Source organism: Trichosurus vulpecula, chromosome 3 (genome assembly GCF_011100635.1).
Source record: "Trichosurus vulpecula isolate mTriVul1 chromosome 3, mTriVul1.pri, whole genome shotgun sequence".
NCBI classification, from domain to species: Eukaryota; Metazoa; Chordata; class Mammalia; order Diprotodontia; family Phalangeridae; genus Trichosurus; species Trichosurus vulpecula.
In genome coordinates, this window is record NC_050575.1 from 44,574,450 (window position 1) to 44,592,617 (window position 18,168).

General features: G+C 37.3%; 1 pseudogene; it reads right to left on the reverse strand.

Annotated features, from left to right (window-relative positions):
* Positions 1-12,243: 12,243 nt before the first annotated feature.
* LOC118842007 lies at positions 12,244-17,955 on the reverse strand (annotated as a pseudogene).
* Positions 17,956-18,168: the final 213 nt, after the last annotated feature.

Sequence of the window (18,168 nt, forward strand, 5' to 3'; positions counted from 1 at the left end):
GGTTAAAAATTAGAATTGGGCAAGTAGAAGCTAATGACTTTACGAAGCATCAAGAATCAGTCAAAAAATCAAAAGAATGAAAAATAGAAGAAAATGTGGAATACCTCATTGGAAAAACAATCTAACTGGAAAATGGATCCAGGAGAAACAATATAAAAATTATTGGTCTACCAGAAAGCCATGATGGAAAAAAGAGCTGGCACAGTATCTTCCAAGAAACCACAAGGAAAACTGTCCTACAACGAGAGGGTAAAATAGTCATTAATAGTCATTAAAGAAACCACCAATCATCTCCTGAAAGAGATCCCAAATTGAAAATGCCAAGGCATATTGTAGCCAAATTCCAGAATTGTCAGATCAAGGAGAAAATACTGCAAGCAGCTAGAAAGAAACAATTGAAATGTCATGGAACGACAGGATCAGGTAGGAACTTGCAGCTTGTACATTAAAAGATTGGAGGGCTTGAAATATAATATTCCGTAAGGCAAAGGAGCTTGGATTACAACCAAGAATCAACAACTCACCAAAACTGAGCATAATCTTCTGGGGATGAGATGGACATTCAATGAAATAGGAGCTTTTCAGATATTCCTGATGAAAAGACCGGAATGAAATGGAAAATTTAATCTTCAAATACAAGACTCAAGAGTGGCATAAAAAGGTAAAGAGGAAAGAAAAAACAAGAATGTTATTCAATAGGGGCAAACTGTTTACATGCTTACATGGGAACATGATACTTGAAAATCTTGAGAATTGCATCTTTATTGTGATGTTGAAAGGGATATATGTAGACTGAGGTGGGTATAAATTAATTGATGTGATGATAAATGCCTAAATAAGGGGTAGAAAGGGATTGTAATGGGAGAAGAGGAAAGGAGGCAGAAAAGAGTGAATTTTATCACATGAAGAGGCAAAAAACATATTATGGTAGAGGGAAAGAAGGGAATGGAATGAGCATTGTTTGAAATATTCTGTCATCGGATTTGGTTCAAGGAGGGAATAACATACCCATTAAAGTATGGAAATCTAATTTGCTCTGCAGGCAGTAGGAGGGGAAAGGCAAAAGAAAAGGAAGGGGGTGGTTAGAAGGGAGGGAAGATTGAGGGAGGTGGTGGTCAAAAGCAAAACTCTTTTAAGAAGGAAAAGGGAGAAGGGAGAAATAAAGCATAAATGGCGGGGTGGGGGGATGGAGAGAAAAACACAGTTAGCAATCATAACTGTGAATGCGAATGGGATGAACTCTCCCTGAAAATGGAAGCAGATAGCATAATGGATTAAAAACCATAATCCTAAAATATGTTGTTTACAAGAAACACATTTGAAATGGGATACACACGGGGTAAAGGTAAAAGGATGGAGTAGAACATATGCTTCAGCTGAAGTAAAAAAGCAGGGTTATCAACTCTGATCTGAGAGCAAAAGGAAAGATAAATATGATTAAGAGAAATAAGGAAGGAAACTATACCCTGCTAAAAGGCACCGTAGGCAATGAAGTAATATCATTACTAAACATATATGCACCAAGTGGTATAGCAGACAGATTCTTAGAGGAGAAGATAAGGGAGTTACAGGAAGAAATAGACAGCAAAACTGTACAGTGGGGGATCTCTACGTCCCCCTGTCTGAACTTGATAAATCTTTTTTTTTCATTTTTTAAAATTAATTAATTTATTAGTTCAAAAACTTTTGATTTCCAAATTTTCTCCCACTTCCTCTCCATCCCCCAAGACGACATGCAATCCAATATAGACTTTACATATACCTTCACATTAAACATATTTTCACATTATTCATGTTGTAAAGAAGAATTATAACCAATGGAATGAACCATGAGAAAGAAGAAACAAAAGAAAACACACACAAGAAAGAAAGGGGTGGAGAGAGAGAGAGAGCAAATAGTTTGCTTCAATCTGTATTCAGACTCTGCAATTCTTTCTCTGAATGCAGATAGTTTCTTCCAGTATGAGTCTTTTGGAGTTGTCTTAGAACCTTGCATTGCTGAGAGCAGCCAAGTCTATCAAAGTTAGTCATCACAAATAGCATATGTCTATAATTGTGTACAACGTTCTCCAGGCTCTGCATGCCTCACCCAGCATCAGTTGATATAAGTCTTTCCAGGTTATTATAAAGTCCACCTTCTTCTCGTTTCTTATAGCACAATAGTATTCCATTACATTCATATACCATAACTTGTTCAACTATTCCCCAATAGATGGGCATCCCCTTGATTTCCAATTTTTTGCCACCGCAAAAAGAGGTGCTATAAATATTTTTGTACATGCAAGTCCTTTTCACATTTGTGTGAACTCTTTGGGACACAGCCCTAGAAGTGGTATTGCTGGATAAAAGAGTATGCACATTTTTATAGCACTTTGGGCATAGTTCCAAATTACTTCCCAGAATGGTTGGATCAGTTCACAACTCCACCAGCAATGCATTAGTGTTCCAATTTTCCCCCATCTTCTCCAGAATGTATAATTTTCCTGTTTTGTCATATTAGCCATTCTAGCAGGTGAGATGTGGTACCTAAGAGTTGTTTTGATTTGCATTTCTCGAATCAACAGTGATTTAGAGCATTTTTATATGATTATACATATCTTTAATGTTTTCCTCTGAAAACTGCTTGTTAATGTCCTTTAACCATATTTCAATTGGGGAATGATTTGTATTCTTATAAATTTGACTCAGTTCTTTGTACATTTTAGAAATGAGGCTTTTATCAGAGATACTGGTTGTAAAAATTCTTTCCCAATTTTCTGCTTCCTTCCTAATCTTGGTTACAAAACTTTTTGATTTAATGTAATCAAAATTATTTGTTTTGCATTTCATAGTGCTCTCTATCTCGTTTCATCATAAATTCTTCCCTTCTCCATAAATTGGGAATGTTTCGACCTTCTCACCATTACGTATAATACTTGCTGACAGTTTTAGGTAGATGCTACTTATTTTAAGGAAGGCTACATTTATTCCTATACTCTCCTTTTTTTTCAATAGGAATGGGTGTTATATTTTGTCAAAAGCTTTTTCTGCATCTATTGAGATAGTCATATGGTTTCTGTTGGTTTTGTTGTTGATATGATCAATTATGCTGATAGTTTTCCAAATATTGAACCAGCTTACCTTCCTGGAATAAATCTTGCCTGGTCATAGCATATTATTCTTTTGATAATTTGCTGTAATCTTTTTGATTATATTTTATTTAAGATTTTTGCATGTGTATTAATTAAGGAAATTGATCTATAATTTTCTTTCTCTGTTTTAACTCTTCCTGATTTAGGTATCAGTACCATATTTGTGTCTTAAGAAGAGTTTGGTAGTACTCCTTCTTCACTTATTTTCCCAGATAACCTATAAAGTATTGGAATTAATTATTTTTTTTAAAATATTTGATAGAATTTCCCTGTAAATCCATCTGGCCCTGGAGATTTTTTCTTAGGGAGTTCATTGATGGCTTGTTCAATCTCTTTTTCCAAGAATGGGTTATTTAAGTATTTTATTTCCTCTTCTGTTAACCTGGGAAATTTACATTTTTGTAAATATTTGTAAATGTCAAATTTATTGGCATACAATTGTGCAAAGTAATTCCTAATTATTGTTTTCATTTCCACTTCATTGGAGGTGAATTCACCCTTTTCATTTTGGATACTGGTAAATTCTTTCTTTTTTATATCAAGTTGACCAAAGGTTTATTAATTTTATTGTTTTTTTCATAAAACCATCTCTTAGTTTTATTTATTAGTTCAATAGTTTTCTTAATTTCAATTTTATTATTCTCTCCTTTGGTTTTCAGTATTTCTAATTTGGTATTTAATTGGCAATTTTCAATTTGTTCTTTTTCTAGCTTTTCGGTTGCATTCCCGATTTATTGATTTCTTTTTTCTCTATTTTATTCATGTAAGCATTCAGAGACATAAAACTTTCTGTAAGAACCACTTTCACTGCACCCCATAAGTTTTAGTATGTTGTCTCATTATTGTCATTCTCTCGAATGAAGTTATTGAGTGTTTCTATGATTTGTTCTTTGACCCACTCATTCTTTAGGATTAGATTATTTAATTTCCAATTGATTTTTATTCTATCTTTATTACATAGAAATTACATAGAAATTTATTTATTACATAGAAATTTTAATGCATCATATTCGGAAAAAGATGCTTTTAATATTTCTGCCCTTCTACACTGGATTGTGATGTTTTTATGTCCTACTACATGGTCAATTTTTGTGTATGTGCCATATACCACTGAGAAAACATATACTCCTTTTTATCCCCATTCAATTTTATCCAGAGGTCTAGCATATCTACCTACTCCAAAATTCTTTTCACCTCATCAACTTCTTTCTTGTTTATTTTGAGGTTAGATTTATCAAGTTCAAACAGGGTGAGGTTGAAGTCCGCCACTAGTATAGTTTTGCTGTCTATTTCTTCCTGTAACTCCCTTAACTTCTCCTTTAAGAATTTGTATGCTATACCATTTGGCGCATATATGTTTAGTAATGATATTACTTCATTGTCTATGGTACCCTAGAGCAGGATAGAGCTTCCTTCCTTATTTCTTTTAATTAGATCTATCTTTGTTTTACTTTGTCTGATATTAGGATTGCTACCTCTGCTTTTTTACCTCAGCTGAAGCATAATATATTTTACTCCAGCCTTTCATCTTTACCCCGTGTTGCAAATGTGTTTCTTGTAAACAACATATTGTAGGATTATGGTTTTTAATCCATTTTGATATTCAACTCCATTTTATGGGGGAGTTCATACCATTCACACTCACAGTTATAATTACTATCTGTGTCTTTCTCTTCATCCTAATTTCTCCCTCCCTGTTTATACTTTTATTTCTCCCTTCTCCCTTTCCTTCCTCAAAAGAGTTTTGCTTTTGACTACCACATCCCTCACATTCCCTCCCTATAAGCCCCCATCCCTTATCTTATCCTTTTCCCTTACTACTTCTTCTCTCCTTTCTAACCATCCTCTCCTTTTCTTTCCCCTTTCCCCTCCTACTGCCTGTAGGGCAAGTTAGATTTCTACACTTAACAGAATGTGTTGTTTCCTTCTTGAGCCAACTCTGATGAGAGTAAAGCTCAAGCAATGCTCTTCTCCTTCCCTTCTTTCTCTCTACTACAATATATTTTTGTGCCTCTGCATGTGATGTAAATTACTCTTTCCTGCCTCCTCCTTTCCTCTTCTCCTATTATTATCCCTTTGCATCCCTTAATTAGGTTTTTTATCCTCACATCAGTTAATTTATACTCACACCCTTTGTCTATGTATATCCCTTTTAAATGTTGTAATACGCTATTCTCAAGACTAACAAATATCATTCTCCCATATCGGGATATAAACAATTTGCCCTTATTGAGTAATGTTTTTTTTCTCTTTATTTTCCCTGTTTACCTTTTTATGCCTCTGTTGAGTCTTGTATTTGAAGATCAAATTTTCCACTGAGCTCTGGCCTTTTCATCAGGAAGGTCTGGAAGTCTCTTATTTCATTGAATGTCCATCTCCTTGCCTGAGCTTATGCTCAGTTTTTTGAGTACCTGATACTTGGTTGTATCCCAAACTCCTTTGCCCTTCAGAATATCATATTCCAAGCCCTCTGATCTTTTAATGTAGAAGCTGCAAGGTTCTGTAGTTCCATGATATTTGACTTGTTTCTTTCTGGCTGCTTGCAGCAATTTCCCCTTTACCCAATAATTCTGGAATTTGGCTATAATATTCCTTGGAGTTTTCAATTTGGGATCTCTTTCAGGAAGTGATCAATGGATTCTTTTGATGACTATTTTACCCACTGGTCCTAGGACCAAGATACAGTTTTCCTTAATGATTTCTTGGAAGATACTGTCCCAGCTCTTTTTTTTCATAATCGCTTTCTGGTAGACCAATAATTCTTAGATGATCTCTCCTGGATGTATTTTCCAGGTCAGTTATGTTTCCAATGAGATATTTACATTTTATTCTATTTTTTCGGTCTTTAGATTTTGTTTGGCTGATTCTTGATGCTTCATAGAGTCATTAGTTTCTACTTGCCTTTTTCTAACTTTTAGCGAATTGTTCTCTTCAGTTAGCTTCTGTACCTCCTTTTCTATTTAGCCAATTTTAATTTTCTTTTTTATTTAAAGATTAATTTATTTATTTTTAGTTTTCAACATCCATTTTCACAAGATTTTGACTTCTAAATTTTCACCACATCTCTCCCGTACCTCTCCCAACCCAAGATGACATGACTTCTAATTACCCATTTTGCCAGTCTGCCCTCCCTTCTATCACACACACCCCCACCCCCCTTATGCCCTTTCCCTTTACTTTCTTGTAGGGCAAGATAGACTTCTATACCACAAAGCCTATATATCTTATTTCCCGATGGCATGTCAAAAATTTTTTTTAACATTCATTTTTAAAACTTTGAATTCCAGATTCTCTCCCCTCTTCTCTCCCCACCCACCCTCATAGAGAAGGCAAGGAATTCAATATAGGTTATACATGTATCGTTGTGCAATACACTTCAATAATAGTCATGTTGTGAAAGACTAATTATATTTCTCTCCATACTATCCTGCCCCACATTTATTCTATTTCCTTTGACCTTGTCCCTTTACAAAAGTGTTTGTTTCTGACTACCCCCTCCTTCAACCTGCCCTCCCTTCTATCATCCCTCCCCTCTTATCCCTTTCCCCCCTACTTTCCTGTAGGGTAAGATACCCAATTGATTATGTATGTTATTCCCTCCTTAAACCAAATACAATGAGATTAAGGTTCACTCATTCCCTTTCACTTCCCCCCCCCCCATTTCCTCTTCCATTATAACAGTTTTCTTAACTTTTGTATGTGAGATAACTTACCCCATTTTACTTCTCTCTTTCTCCTTCTCCCGATATATTCTCTCCCCCCTTAATTTTATTTTTTAGTTATCATCCTTTTATATTCAACTCACCCTGTGCCTCTCCTCTCTGTGTGTATACACACACACACACACACACATATATATGTATACATATATATGTGTGTGTGTGTGTGTGTGTGTATATATATATATATATATATATATATATATATTCCCTTCAATGACCCTAATACTGAGAAAAGTCTCATGAGTTACAAATATCACCTTTCCAATGTAAACATTTCCAGTTTAATAAGTCCCTTATGATTTCTCTTTCCAGTTTACCTTTTCATACTTCTCTTGCATCTTGTATTTGGAAGTCAGATTTTCTATTCAGCTCTGGGCTTTTCATCAAGAATGTTTGAAAGTCCTCTATTTCATTGAAAGTGTTTTGCTGGGTAGGGGATTCTTGGTTTTAATCCTAGCTCCTTTGACCTCCAGAATATCATATTCCAAGCCCTTCAATCACTTAATGCAGAACCTGCTAGATCTTCTTTCATCCTGATTGTGTTTTCACAATAGTGGAATTGTTTTTTTCTGGCTGCTTGCTGTATTTTCTCCTTGACCTGGAACTCTGGAATTTGGCTACAATATTCTTAGGAATTTCTTTTGGGCTCTTTTTTAAGAGGCAGTTGGTGGATTCTTTTGATTTCTATTTTGCCCTCTGGCTCTAGAATATCAGGGCAATTGTCCTTGATATTTTCTTGAAAGATGATGTCTAGGCTCTTTTTTTTGATCATGGCTTTCAGGTAGTCCAAAAAGTTTTAAATTATCTCTCCTAGATCTATTCTTCATGTCAGTCATTTTTCCAATGAGATATTTCACATTGTCTTCCATTTTTTCATTCTTTTGGTTCTGTTTTATAATTTCTTGGTTTCTCATAAAGTCCTTAGCTTCCACTTGCTCCATTCTAATTTTTAAGGTAGTATTTTCTTCAGTGGCCTTTGTGTCTCCTTTTCCATTTGGCTAATTCTGCCTGTTATGGCATTCTTCCCTTCATTGGTTTTTTGGAACTCTTTTGCCATTTTGGTGAGTCTATTTTTAAGGTGTTATTTTCTTTAGTATTTTTTTGGGTCTCCTTTAGCAAGTCGTTGACTTGTTTTTCATGATTTTCTTGCATCACTCTCATTTCTCTTCCCAATTTTCCCTCTATTTCTCTTACTTTATTTTCCAAATCCTTTTTGAGCTGTTCTGTGGCTGAGACCAAGTCATATTTGTCTTGGAGGCTTTTGATGTAGGATCTTTGACTTTGTTGACTTTTTCTGGCTGTATGTTTTGATCTTCTCTGTCACCAAAAAAGATTCTGTAGTCTGAGTTCTTTTACACTGCTCTTTCATCCTGCCAGCCAATTACTTGACTTTCGAGCTTTCTGTCAGGGTATGAGTGCTTTCAGAGTGGAGAGTGCTTTGTCCCAAGCTTCAGGGGTTTTGTGCTGCTGTTTTTCAGAGCTATTTCTACTCCATGGTCTCTGCAAGCTCTGCCACACCAGCACTCCTCCTCCCCAAATAACCATCAACCAGCACTGGGAACCAGATCCAAGCAGGGCACAGCAAGAGAACCCTGCCTCTGCATCAGCAAATGCTCCCCACACTACTGCTCTGATCCTCTGCTTGATTCCTCCCACTATGTGGGCCCAGGGCTCCAGAAGCAGCTGCCACTGGAGCTCTGGAAGCAGCAGCCGGAGCTTCCTGCTGCTACTGCCCACCACTTCTGGGGCTGGGTCCGAACTGCACACTTCTCTTACTCAGATCCAGCAGTTTTCCCACTGACCTGATCTGTTGTCTTTGGCATTTGTAGGTTGAGAAGTCTAGTAACTGCCACAGCTCAGGGCTCTGAGCTGTCCTCTGCCTGACTCCCAGTCTGGTCTTTCCTGGCATGGCCCATGCTGGGCTGCACTCTGCTCCCAGTATGGCATGATAGACCCTTCTCAGTGACAATCCAGGACATCTTGGGCTGGAGACTTGTTTCATGGGTTCTGTAGCTGTAGAATTTTTTTAGAGTCATTTTTACAGGTGTTTGGAGGGATTTGGGAGAGAGCTTAAGTGAGTCCCTGTTTTCCAGCTGCCATCTTGACTCTGCCCCTTAATTCTAATTTTTAAGGAATGATTTTCTTTAGTGAGCTTTTGAACCTCCTTTTCCATTTGGTCAATCCTGCTTTTTAAGGCATTCTTCTCCTCATTGGCTTTTTGGACCTCTTTTGCCCTTTGGGTGAGTCAGTTTTTTGACATGTAATTTCTTTTTAAGGTAATTTCCTTTTAAGGTAATTTCTTCAGAATTTTTTGGGTCTCCTTTCTCAACCTGTTGACTCATTTTTCATGATTTTATTGCATCACTTTCATTTCTTTTTCCAATTTTTCCTCTACTTTTCTTACTTGATTTTCAAAATCCTTTTTGAGCTATTCCATGGCATATGACCAATTCATATTTTTCTTGGAGGCTTTGGATGTAGGATCTTTCACTTTGTTATCTTCTGATTGTACATTTTGATCTTCTTTATCACCAAAGTAAGATTCTATATTCTGAGTTTTTTCTGCTATCTGCTCATTTTTCCAGGCAATTACTTGAGTTTTGCACTCTTTTTCAAGGTTGGACTCTGCTTCCGGTGTGGAAAGTGCTCTGTCCTAAGTTTCAGGAGTTTTGTGCAGCTGTTTTCAGAACTACTTCTAGGCACCTATAAATTTTCAGTACTTCTAAGGTGGTATGATCAAAGGAGAGTTGTTTACTCCTTTCCTGGCCTGTGCTCTGGTCTGTGAGTGACCTCAAGCACTCTTCTCTGCCCTAGAACTATGAGGAGGATTCCCTCTCTTCAGCCACCACACTAGCGCTCTTCTTCACCCCAGGACTGCCACCCAGAACTGTGACCCAGATCCAAGCCAGGTTAAGCAAGAGAATCATGCCTTAGTGCTAGAAAAGTAATCCTTGCACTCCCACTCTGATCAGATGCTTGATCCCCCCAGCATCTGTGGGCCTGGAGCTGCAGAAGTAGGCAGTGCTGCTGCTGCTGTGACAGCCACTCTGGCACTGGAGTAGGACCATGCTCTTCTCTCACCCTGGTCTGACAGAGTTTTCCCACTGACCCTGTACATTGTCTTTGGTGTTTGTGGGTTTAGAAGTCTGGAAACCAACACAGCTGCCAGTGATTCAGTGCTCCGAGGCCCACTCTGCCTGGTCTGCTCCACCCAATCTATTCTGGCACTGCCCACACTGGGCTTTGCTCCTCTCCTAACACAGTGCAACAGATCCTTTCAATAGGCCTCTTGAGCTGTCTTGGGCTGGCGACTTGTTTCACTGTCATTTTGTGAGTTCTATAGCTCTAGATTTTGTATAGAGTCATTTTTTTTACAGGTATTTGGAGGGATTTGGGGGAGAGCTCAAGGAAATCCCTGCTTTTACTGTGCCATCTTTGCTCTGCCTCTCCAATTTTACTTTGCAAGGAGCTATGTTCTCCATTTAGGTTCTGTACCTTCTTATCCATTTCACCATTTTTACATTTTAAAGATTTGTTCTCATCAATTAATTTTTTTTTCCATTTTGTCCATTGTATTTTTAAAGTAAGTGGCCAATTTTTCTTTTACCTATCTAATTTGGTTTTCAGAAATCCTCCTTGAGCTCTTTCAAGAACACTGTTTCTACTTGAGTACAGTTCTTATTCTCTTTTGACATTTCAGATGAGGGTATAGTCTCAATGCTGTCCTCTTTCTAATTCGTCTTTTGATCTTCCTTGTCTCCATAGTAAGATTCTATGGTCTTTGCTTTTCTAGTTTGCTTCTTCATTGTGATTGCCTTTTTCCTGGCTTTTAAAGTGTATCTCTTCTGCTGGGGCACAGGGGGATCTGTCTGAAGCTTCCTGTGCTGGGAGCTAGGAGCCTGGTTACTTGTGTGCTGTGGCCTCTGGTTCTGTCAGCTAAGAACTATAATGTTGCCGCTCACCTGGTGCTGAGTTGGAGCTGGCTGCTGTGTGCCAAGGACAGAGATCAAGTGATGTCTTTCTGAGTTTCTCCCGGGGTTACACTGAAGTTCACAGTGTGAGGTTTGGGGGAGGTGTGGTCTCACCACTGGAAGTCTCCTCTTCCCCTCAAGCTGCACTATAGCATGGGTAGCCTCAGCCATCGTCTGTGCTGGTGTCTGCCAATTTTCCTGGCTGTGTGAAGGCATGCCTGGGGTCCTGGTGTTGGCACTTGCTGGCTCCACCTCTCTAAGGCTCAGGATCTCCTGCTGGTCCACTTTGGTAAGGCTTGTTGATAGGCCTCCCATCCTACACCGGTCACCTTTAGCCACAGAGGGGCCCTTCCCATCCATCTCCCTAGTCTCCCAAGCTAAAGGACTGCTGTACCCCTATTCTTGGCTCCACTATTCCAGGGTTTTTCTTATGGCAATATTCTCTGGGTTTTTCAAGGTAAAAAAGAGGAGGGGGATGAGAACACTTATGGTTTACTCCACCATTGTGGCTCCCAGAAGTTCAAGTAGGTGACTTTCAAACCTTTAGTCTGTGGGCTGATAGCCCCAAAATAGATGCTGCTGCTGCCACAGGCCCTGTGCTTCTATCTCAGCCAACTCTGACAGATCCACTGTCCTACACTGAGAGGTTTGGGAATCACCATTGCTGTCAGTGATTTAGATTTGCAGGGCCCACTCCTGCTCTGCTGAGACCCCTGTGCCCTGTGCTCTCCCAGCCTTGTGCAACAGGTCCTTCCTGTCAACCTTCTGGACTCTCTTGGGCTGGAAATTTGTCACACTCTGTCTCCTAGTGGATTCTGCCACTCTCAATTTTGTTCAGATTTGATTTTGTAGAGGTATCTGAAAGCATTTGTGAGAGAGCACAAGTGTGTCCCTGCTTTCACTCTGCCATCTTGGCTCTGCCCCTAATAAATCTAACCTCAGAATAAACAAGAGAGAAGATTAGGAGGTGAATAGAATTTTAGAAAAGTTAGATATACTAGACCTCTGGAGAAAAAATGAATGGGAATAGTGAGGAATATACCTTTTTCTCAGTGGTACATGGCACCTACACAAAAATTGACCATGTACTAGGGCATAAAAACCTCACAGTCCATTGCAGAAAGGCAGAAATATTAAATGCATCCCTTTCAGATGATGATGCAATAAAAATTATATGTAATAAAGGGTCATGGAAAGATAGACTAAAGATCAATTGGAAACTAAATAATCTAACTTCATCCAAGAGAAGGACAATAATGAGACAACATATCAAAACTTATGGGATGCAAAGGAAAGCAGTTTTTTTCTTACTGGGGGGCTCCAAGGGTTTTATTTCTTGTCATTCTGTGGTGGTATACAAAATCCAGCAGAGGAAGGAAATAAAAAGGTTAGGGAACATAATTCATGCCTGGCAGCATTTCACAGCATTTTCTCCATGATAGCTTCTAGATAACGTTCTCTTGGAAGGGAGGGCTCTGGGTTCCCAGCAGGGCTCCTAGCTTTAGGCCTCCCTACTGACACTTGACAAAAATTCAGATCTTCTGGGAAGTTGATGTACTCTTAGTACTCTAAGGCCATGTTGAGCTCAATCAGTTCATCTGCAAATGTGTTGTCCACGCCTTTCTCAGCCAGGAAGTCCATCAAGTGGTCATACAAAGCCTGGTCAAGGGAATCTGTGTTGAGTGTGTAGTTTCTATCTTTCCAGTAGGATTTGGTAGTGGGGTGAAAGCTAACTTACCAAATGGTGAAGATGTCACTTTCATCTTCTTCTTGTCCAATCTCATCCTCTGGATAGTGGTTGTCCAGCACAAGGGCCTTCTTGGTATCATCCTTCACAACTTCCACCACAAAGTTTGGGGTTGATGTAAAAGTTCAGGCTCTTGCCATTCTTGTGCTTTCTGTCCCTCTGGTGGCTCATCATCAAATGTTGGTGGGATACTATTGTTATTATTGAATGTGACCATGATCCCCTGGAAAGCTAATCTCTGGACTAACTTGGCTTCTGTCCCTTGCACACCCAGTTCCCAATCCCTGGACATCTTAGGGAGGGATTTGTCCTTCTGGATTTTCTTCTGCTCTTTGATTTCATCTATCAGGAATTCTGAGAAGGCTTTGTCCCTCTTGGTGTGGAACTCCTCACCTTCCCCACCCCTCACATGTACAAAGGCCAGGAGCACTTCCAAGTGGCTGCAGAAGGTGGGGTCGCATGCCCCCAGCCCTCTCACAATTCCTCCTACCAGGAGGCCTCAGAAGGCAAAGGTCACAGGGCCACAGCAGAATGAAGCATTTAAAGGGTGGCAGGGCCGAGGGCCAGGGCTGTAGGGTACAGCAGGGGCAGCAGCAGGAGGGCCATGACCTAGACACCCAGAGGTGGGTGGGAGTGACAGTGGAGACTGTAAGGACAAAAGCACTTCTTAGGGGAAATTTTATATCTCTGAATGCTTACATGAATAAAATAGAGAAAGAGGAGATTGATGAACTGGGCATGCAATGAAAAAAGCTAGAAAAAGGATAAATAAAAAACTTCAATTAAATAGGAATTTAAAAATACTAAAAACCAAAGGAAAGATTAATAAAATTGAAATTAAGAAAACTATTGAGCTAATAAATATGACTAAGAGTTAGTTTTATGAAAAAAACAATAAAACAGATAAAACTTTCATTAATTTCATTTAAAAAAGGAAAGAAGAAAGTCATATTACCAGTATCAAAAATGAAAAGGGTGAATTCACCACCAATGAAGAAAAAATTAAAACAATAATTAAAAACTATGTTGCCTAACTGTATGCCAATAAACGTGAAAATCTTAGTGAAATGGATGAATGTTTACAAAAATATAAATAGCCCAGATTAACAGAAGAGGAAACAAGATATTTAAATAATCCCATCTCAGAAAAAGAAGTTGAGCAAGCCATCAATGAATTCTCTATGAAAAAATCTCCAGGGCCAAATGGATTTACAAGCAAATTCTATCAAATTTTCAAAGAATAATTAATTCCAATACATTATAGCCTATTTGGGAAAACTAGTGAAGAAAGAGTCCTACCAAATACTTTTTATGACACAAATATGTTACTGATACCTAAACTTGGAAGAGTCAAAACAGAGAAAGAAAATTATAGACCAATTTCTCTAATGAGTATTGATGCAAAAAATTTAAAAAAAACTATTAGCAAAAAGATTAAAGCTATTTATCATGAGAATAATACAGTTTAACCAAGTAGCATTTATACCAGGAATGGAGGGTTGGCTCAATATTGGGAAAACTATCAGCATAATTTATCATATCAACAATAAAACTAATAGAAACCATATGAATAGATGTAGAAAAAGCTTTTGAAAAACGCAACACCCATTCCTATTAAAAACACTAGAGAACATAGGAATAAATGGAGCCTTCCTTAAAATGATAAGTAGCATCTACCTAAAATCGTCAGCAAGCATTATATGCAATGGGGATAAGGCAGATACATTTCCAGTAAGACTAAGAGTGAAACAAAGTAAAAAACTACTTGAAGTAATAAAAAAAATTTCATAAAGTTGCAGGATATGAAATAAACCCACATAAATCATTAGCATTTCCATATATTACTCAAAAAGTTCAACGGCAAGAGAAAGAAAGAGAAATTCCATTTAAAGTTACTGTACACATTGTAAAATATTTAGGAGTCTACCTGCCAAAACAATCCCAGGAACTATATGAACACAATTACAAAACACTTTCCACACAAATAAAATCAGATTTAAATAACTGTGAAAACATCAGTGGCTCATGGGTAGGTTAAGCTAATATAATAAAAATGATAATTCTATCTAAATTATTTTACTTATTCAGTGCCATACCAATCAAACTAGCCCAGAATTATTTTATACAGCTTGGAAAAATAATAACAAAATTCATCTGGAAGATTAAAAAGTCCAGAATATCAAGGGAATCAATGAAAAGAAATTCTAGGGAAGGTTGCCTAGCCATAAAAGATCTTAAATTGTATTATAAAGCAGCAATCATCAAAACTGCTAGTTACTGGCTAAGAAACAGAGTGATGGATCAGTGGAATATGTTAGGTACACAAGACACAGTAGGCAATGGCTGTAGTAATCTACTGTTTCATAACCCAAAGACCCCAGCTTCATGGATAAGAACTCACTATTTAAACTGCTGGGAAAACTGGAAAATAGAGTGGCAGAAACTTGGCGTAGAACAACATCTGATACCATATACCAAAATAAAGCCCAAATGGGTACATGACTTAGATATAAAGGTATATACTATATGCAATTTAGGGGAGGAAGGAATAGTTTATCCATCAGATTTATGGAGAATGGAGGAATTTATGACCAAACAAGAGATAGAGAAGATTATGAAATGCAAAATGAATAATTTTGATTACATTAAATTGAAAAGTTTTTTACAAACAAAGCCAATGCAACCAAGATTAGGAGGGAAGCAGAAAACTGGGAAAGAATTTTTACAACTAGTGTCTCTGATAAAGGCCTCATTTCTAAAATGTATAGATAACTGAGTCAAATTTATAAGAATGCAAGTCATTCTGCAACTGATAAATGGTCAAAGCATATCAAGAGGCATTTGGCAGAGGAAGAAATTAAAGCTATGTATAGTTATATGAAAAAATTGATTAGAGAAATGCATATCAAAACAACTCTGAGATACATCATGCCTATCACACTCAATAATATGACAGAAAAGGAAAATGATAAATATTGGAAATATGGGAAAATTGAAAAGCTAATCAATTGTTGGTGGAGTTGTGAACTGATGTAGCCATTCTGGAGAGCAACTAGGAACTATGACCAAAGGGCTATAAAAATGTGCATACCCTTTGACCCAGCAATAACCACTTCTAGGCCTGTATCCCAAATAGGTCATATAAATGGGAAAAGGACCCATATGCACAAAAATATTTTCAGCAACTCTTTTTGTGGTGGCCATAAACTGGAAATTGAGGTGATGCCCATCAACTGGGGAATGGCTTAACAAGTTGTGGTATATGAATGTAATGGAATACTATTGTGCTATAAGAAATAATGAACAGGTGGACTTCAGAAAAACTGATGTGGCATCAAGCGAGCAGAACCAGGAGAATATTGTAAACAGTAATAGCCAAGGTGTGTGATGACTAACTTTCATAGACTTAGCCCTTCTTAGCAATGCAAGGACCTAAAATCATTCCAAAAGATTCATGATGGAAAATGCCATCCACATCCAGAGTAAGAACTATAGAGAAGCAAACTATTTTCTTTTTTTTGTTTTGTTTTATTTGTTTTGTTTTTTTTCTTTCTCATGGTTCCTCCCATCATTCTTCTATATAACATGAGTAATGTGAAAATATGTTTAATAGGAATGTATATGTAAAACCCATATTAGATTGCGTGCAGAGGAGGGAGGGGGAGAAAATTTAAACCTTAATGGAAGTGAGTGTTGAAAACTAAAAATAAATGAATTTACTTATAAAAACCACACACACGCACACACACACAGAACAACAAACAAAGAAACACAAAAACCCAAAGATCATGGCAACTGGTCCCATCACTTCCTGGCAAATAGAGGGAGAAGAAATGGAAGCAGGGTCATATTTTATATTCTTGGGATCAGAGATCATTGCAGGTAGTGACTGCAATCATGAAATTAAGAGATGCTTGCTTCTTGGAAGGTAAACTATGGCAAATCTGGACAGCATACTAAAAAGCAGAGACATCACTTTGCCAACAAAGGTCTGTATAGTAGTAGCTATGGTTTTTCCAGTAATAATATGTGGCTGTGAGAGTTGTGAAAGCTGAGTGTTACAGAAGTGACATTTTTGAATTCTGTTATTGGAGAAGAATTTTGAAGTACCTTGGGCAGCAAAGAGGTGAAATTAGTAAATTCCTAAAGATATTAATTAAGACTATTCACCGGAAGGCCAAATACTGAAACTGAAGTTTAAATACTTTGAACACATAATGAGAAAATGGAAAAAATCATGATATTGGGAAAGATTAAAGGCAAAAGGATAATGAGATCATGGAAACAATGAATGTGAGCTTGAACAGACTTCAGGAGATACTGGAGGATAGAAGAGCCTGGCATTCTATGATCCATGAGGTCACAAAGAGTTGTATACAACTGAACAACAGCAAATTACTTTTTATAAATATAGATTCTCTTAATCTTTTGTTTTTATGTTGCCTACATTTATCTTTCCCCCCTTACTTAGAAGTATTCTTTCTAACAAAAATAATTTTATTTAAAAAATAAGAATAGAAAAAATTAGCAAAATCAATCAACACATTGAATATATATGCTGTTGTATACATTACTCCATATCCATAGACCTTCACAATTGTGAAGGAGCAAGGAGATATAATTCCTCTATCACCTCAGGCACATTTATTGTATCTTATTTCGACAGGGATTTACAATCAAGTAGCTGCCAAAATGGCTTGTATTGCAGTATTCCAAGTGCGTATTTATAGTTTAGTGGGGGACAGTGTTTCATAAACCAAATAATTTCGAATTCTAAATGGATAAGTATTATTTGAGACTCCCAAGCAATTTGACTATTGAGATTATTTATTTTAGCCAATGATGTCACAAGATTTCTGATTTAGAACTTATTCTTTAGTGTCTTTGTAGTGGAATAGAAAGAATAGAAAAAATCATTCAGCAAGCAATTATTTAGTACCTACTATTTATAAAGCATTTTATGTTCTAGATATTAGATTTACCCATTTACCTATTGCCTCCTGACCAGATAGAAATAAACCAGCATTTGCCCTTTGCTTACCTGCAAATTCCATTATTAAACATATAAAATAAATTTAGAAAAGTATTTCAAGTGAGACTACCTGGCAGGATTAGGTAGAGAATGTAAATTATAAGTTTTCTTTTATCATTATATTTTTATTATAATTTCAGTTTGTTTAATATTTGGAGACAATGGAGTAGATCAGCATATTTGTTCAAGAATCACAGAATTAAGGAGTTGAAAATGGCCTTAGAGACCATATAATCCTAGCCATACATATATACCACATAAGTGATGACACAGACTCTGCTTGAAGATCCTTAGGGATGCGGCACCCATCACATTTCAAGGAAGGCCATTCCATTTTTGGATAGATCTGCATGTTAAGAAGTTTCTCCAGATATCAACCCTACAACAATATTACTTGCAACTATTGTGGAGGTGTAAGGCCAATAACACCAGCACACAGGAGGTCTGCTAGCACAGGTTCGTTGATCTGCTTTTCTAAGGAAAGTAACTTTAGGGGATTTACAATCTCACTTTGATTAAACATAAATATGTCATTCACTTAGTTCAGGGGAAAATGTCAGCACCC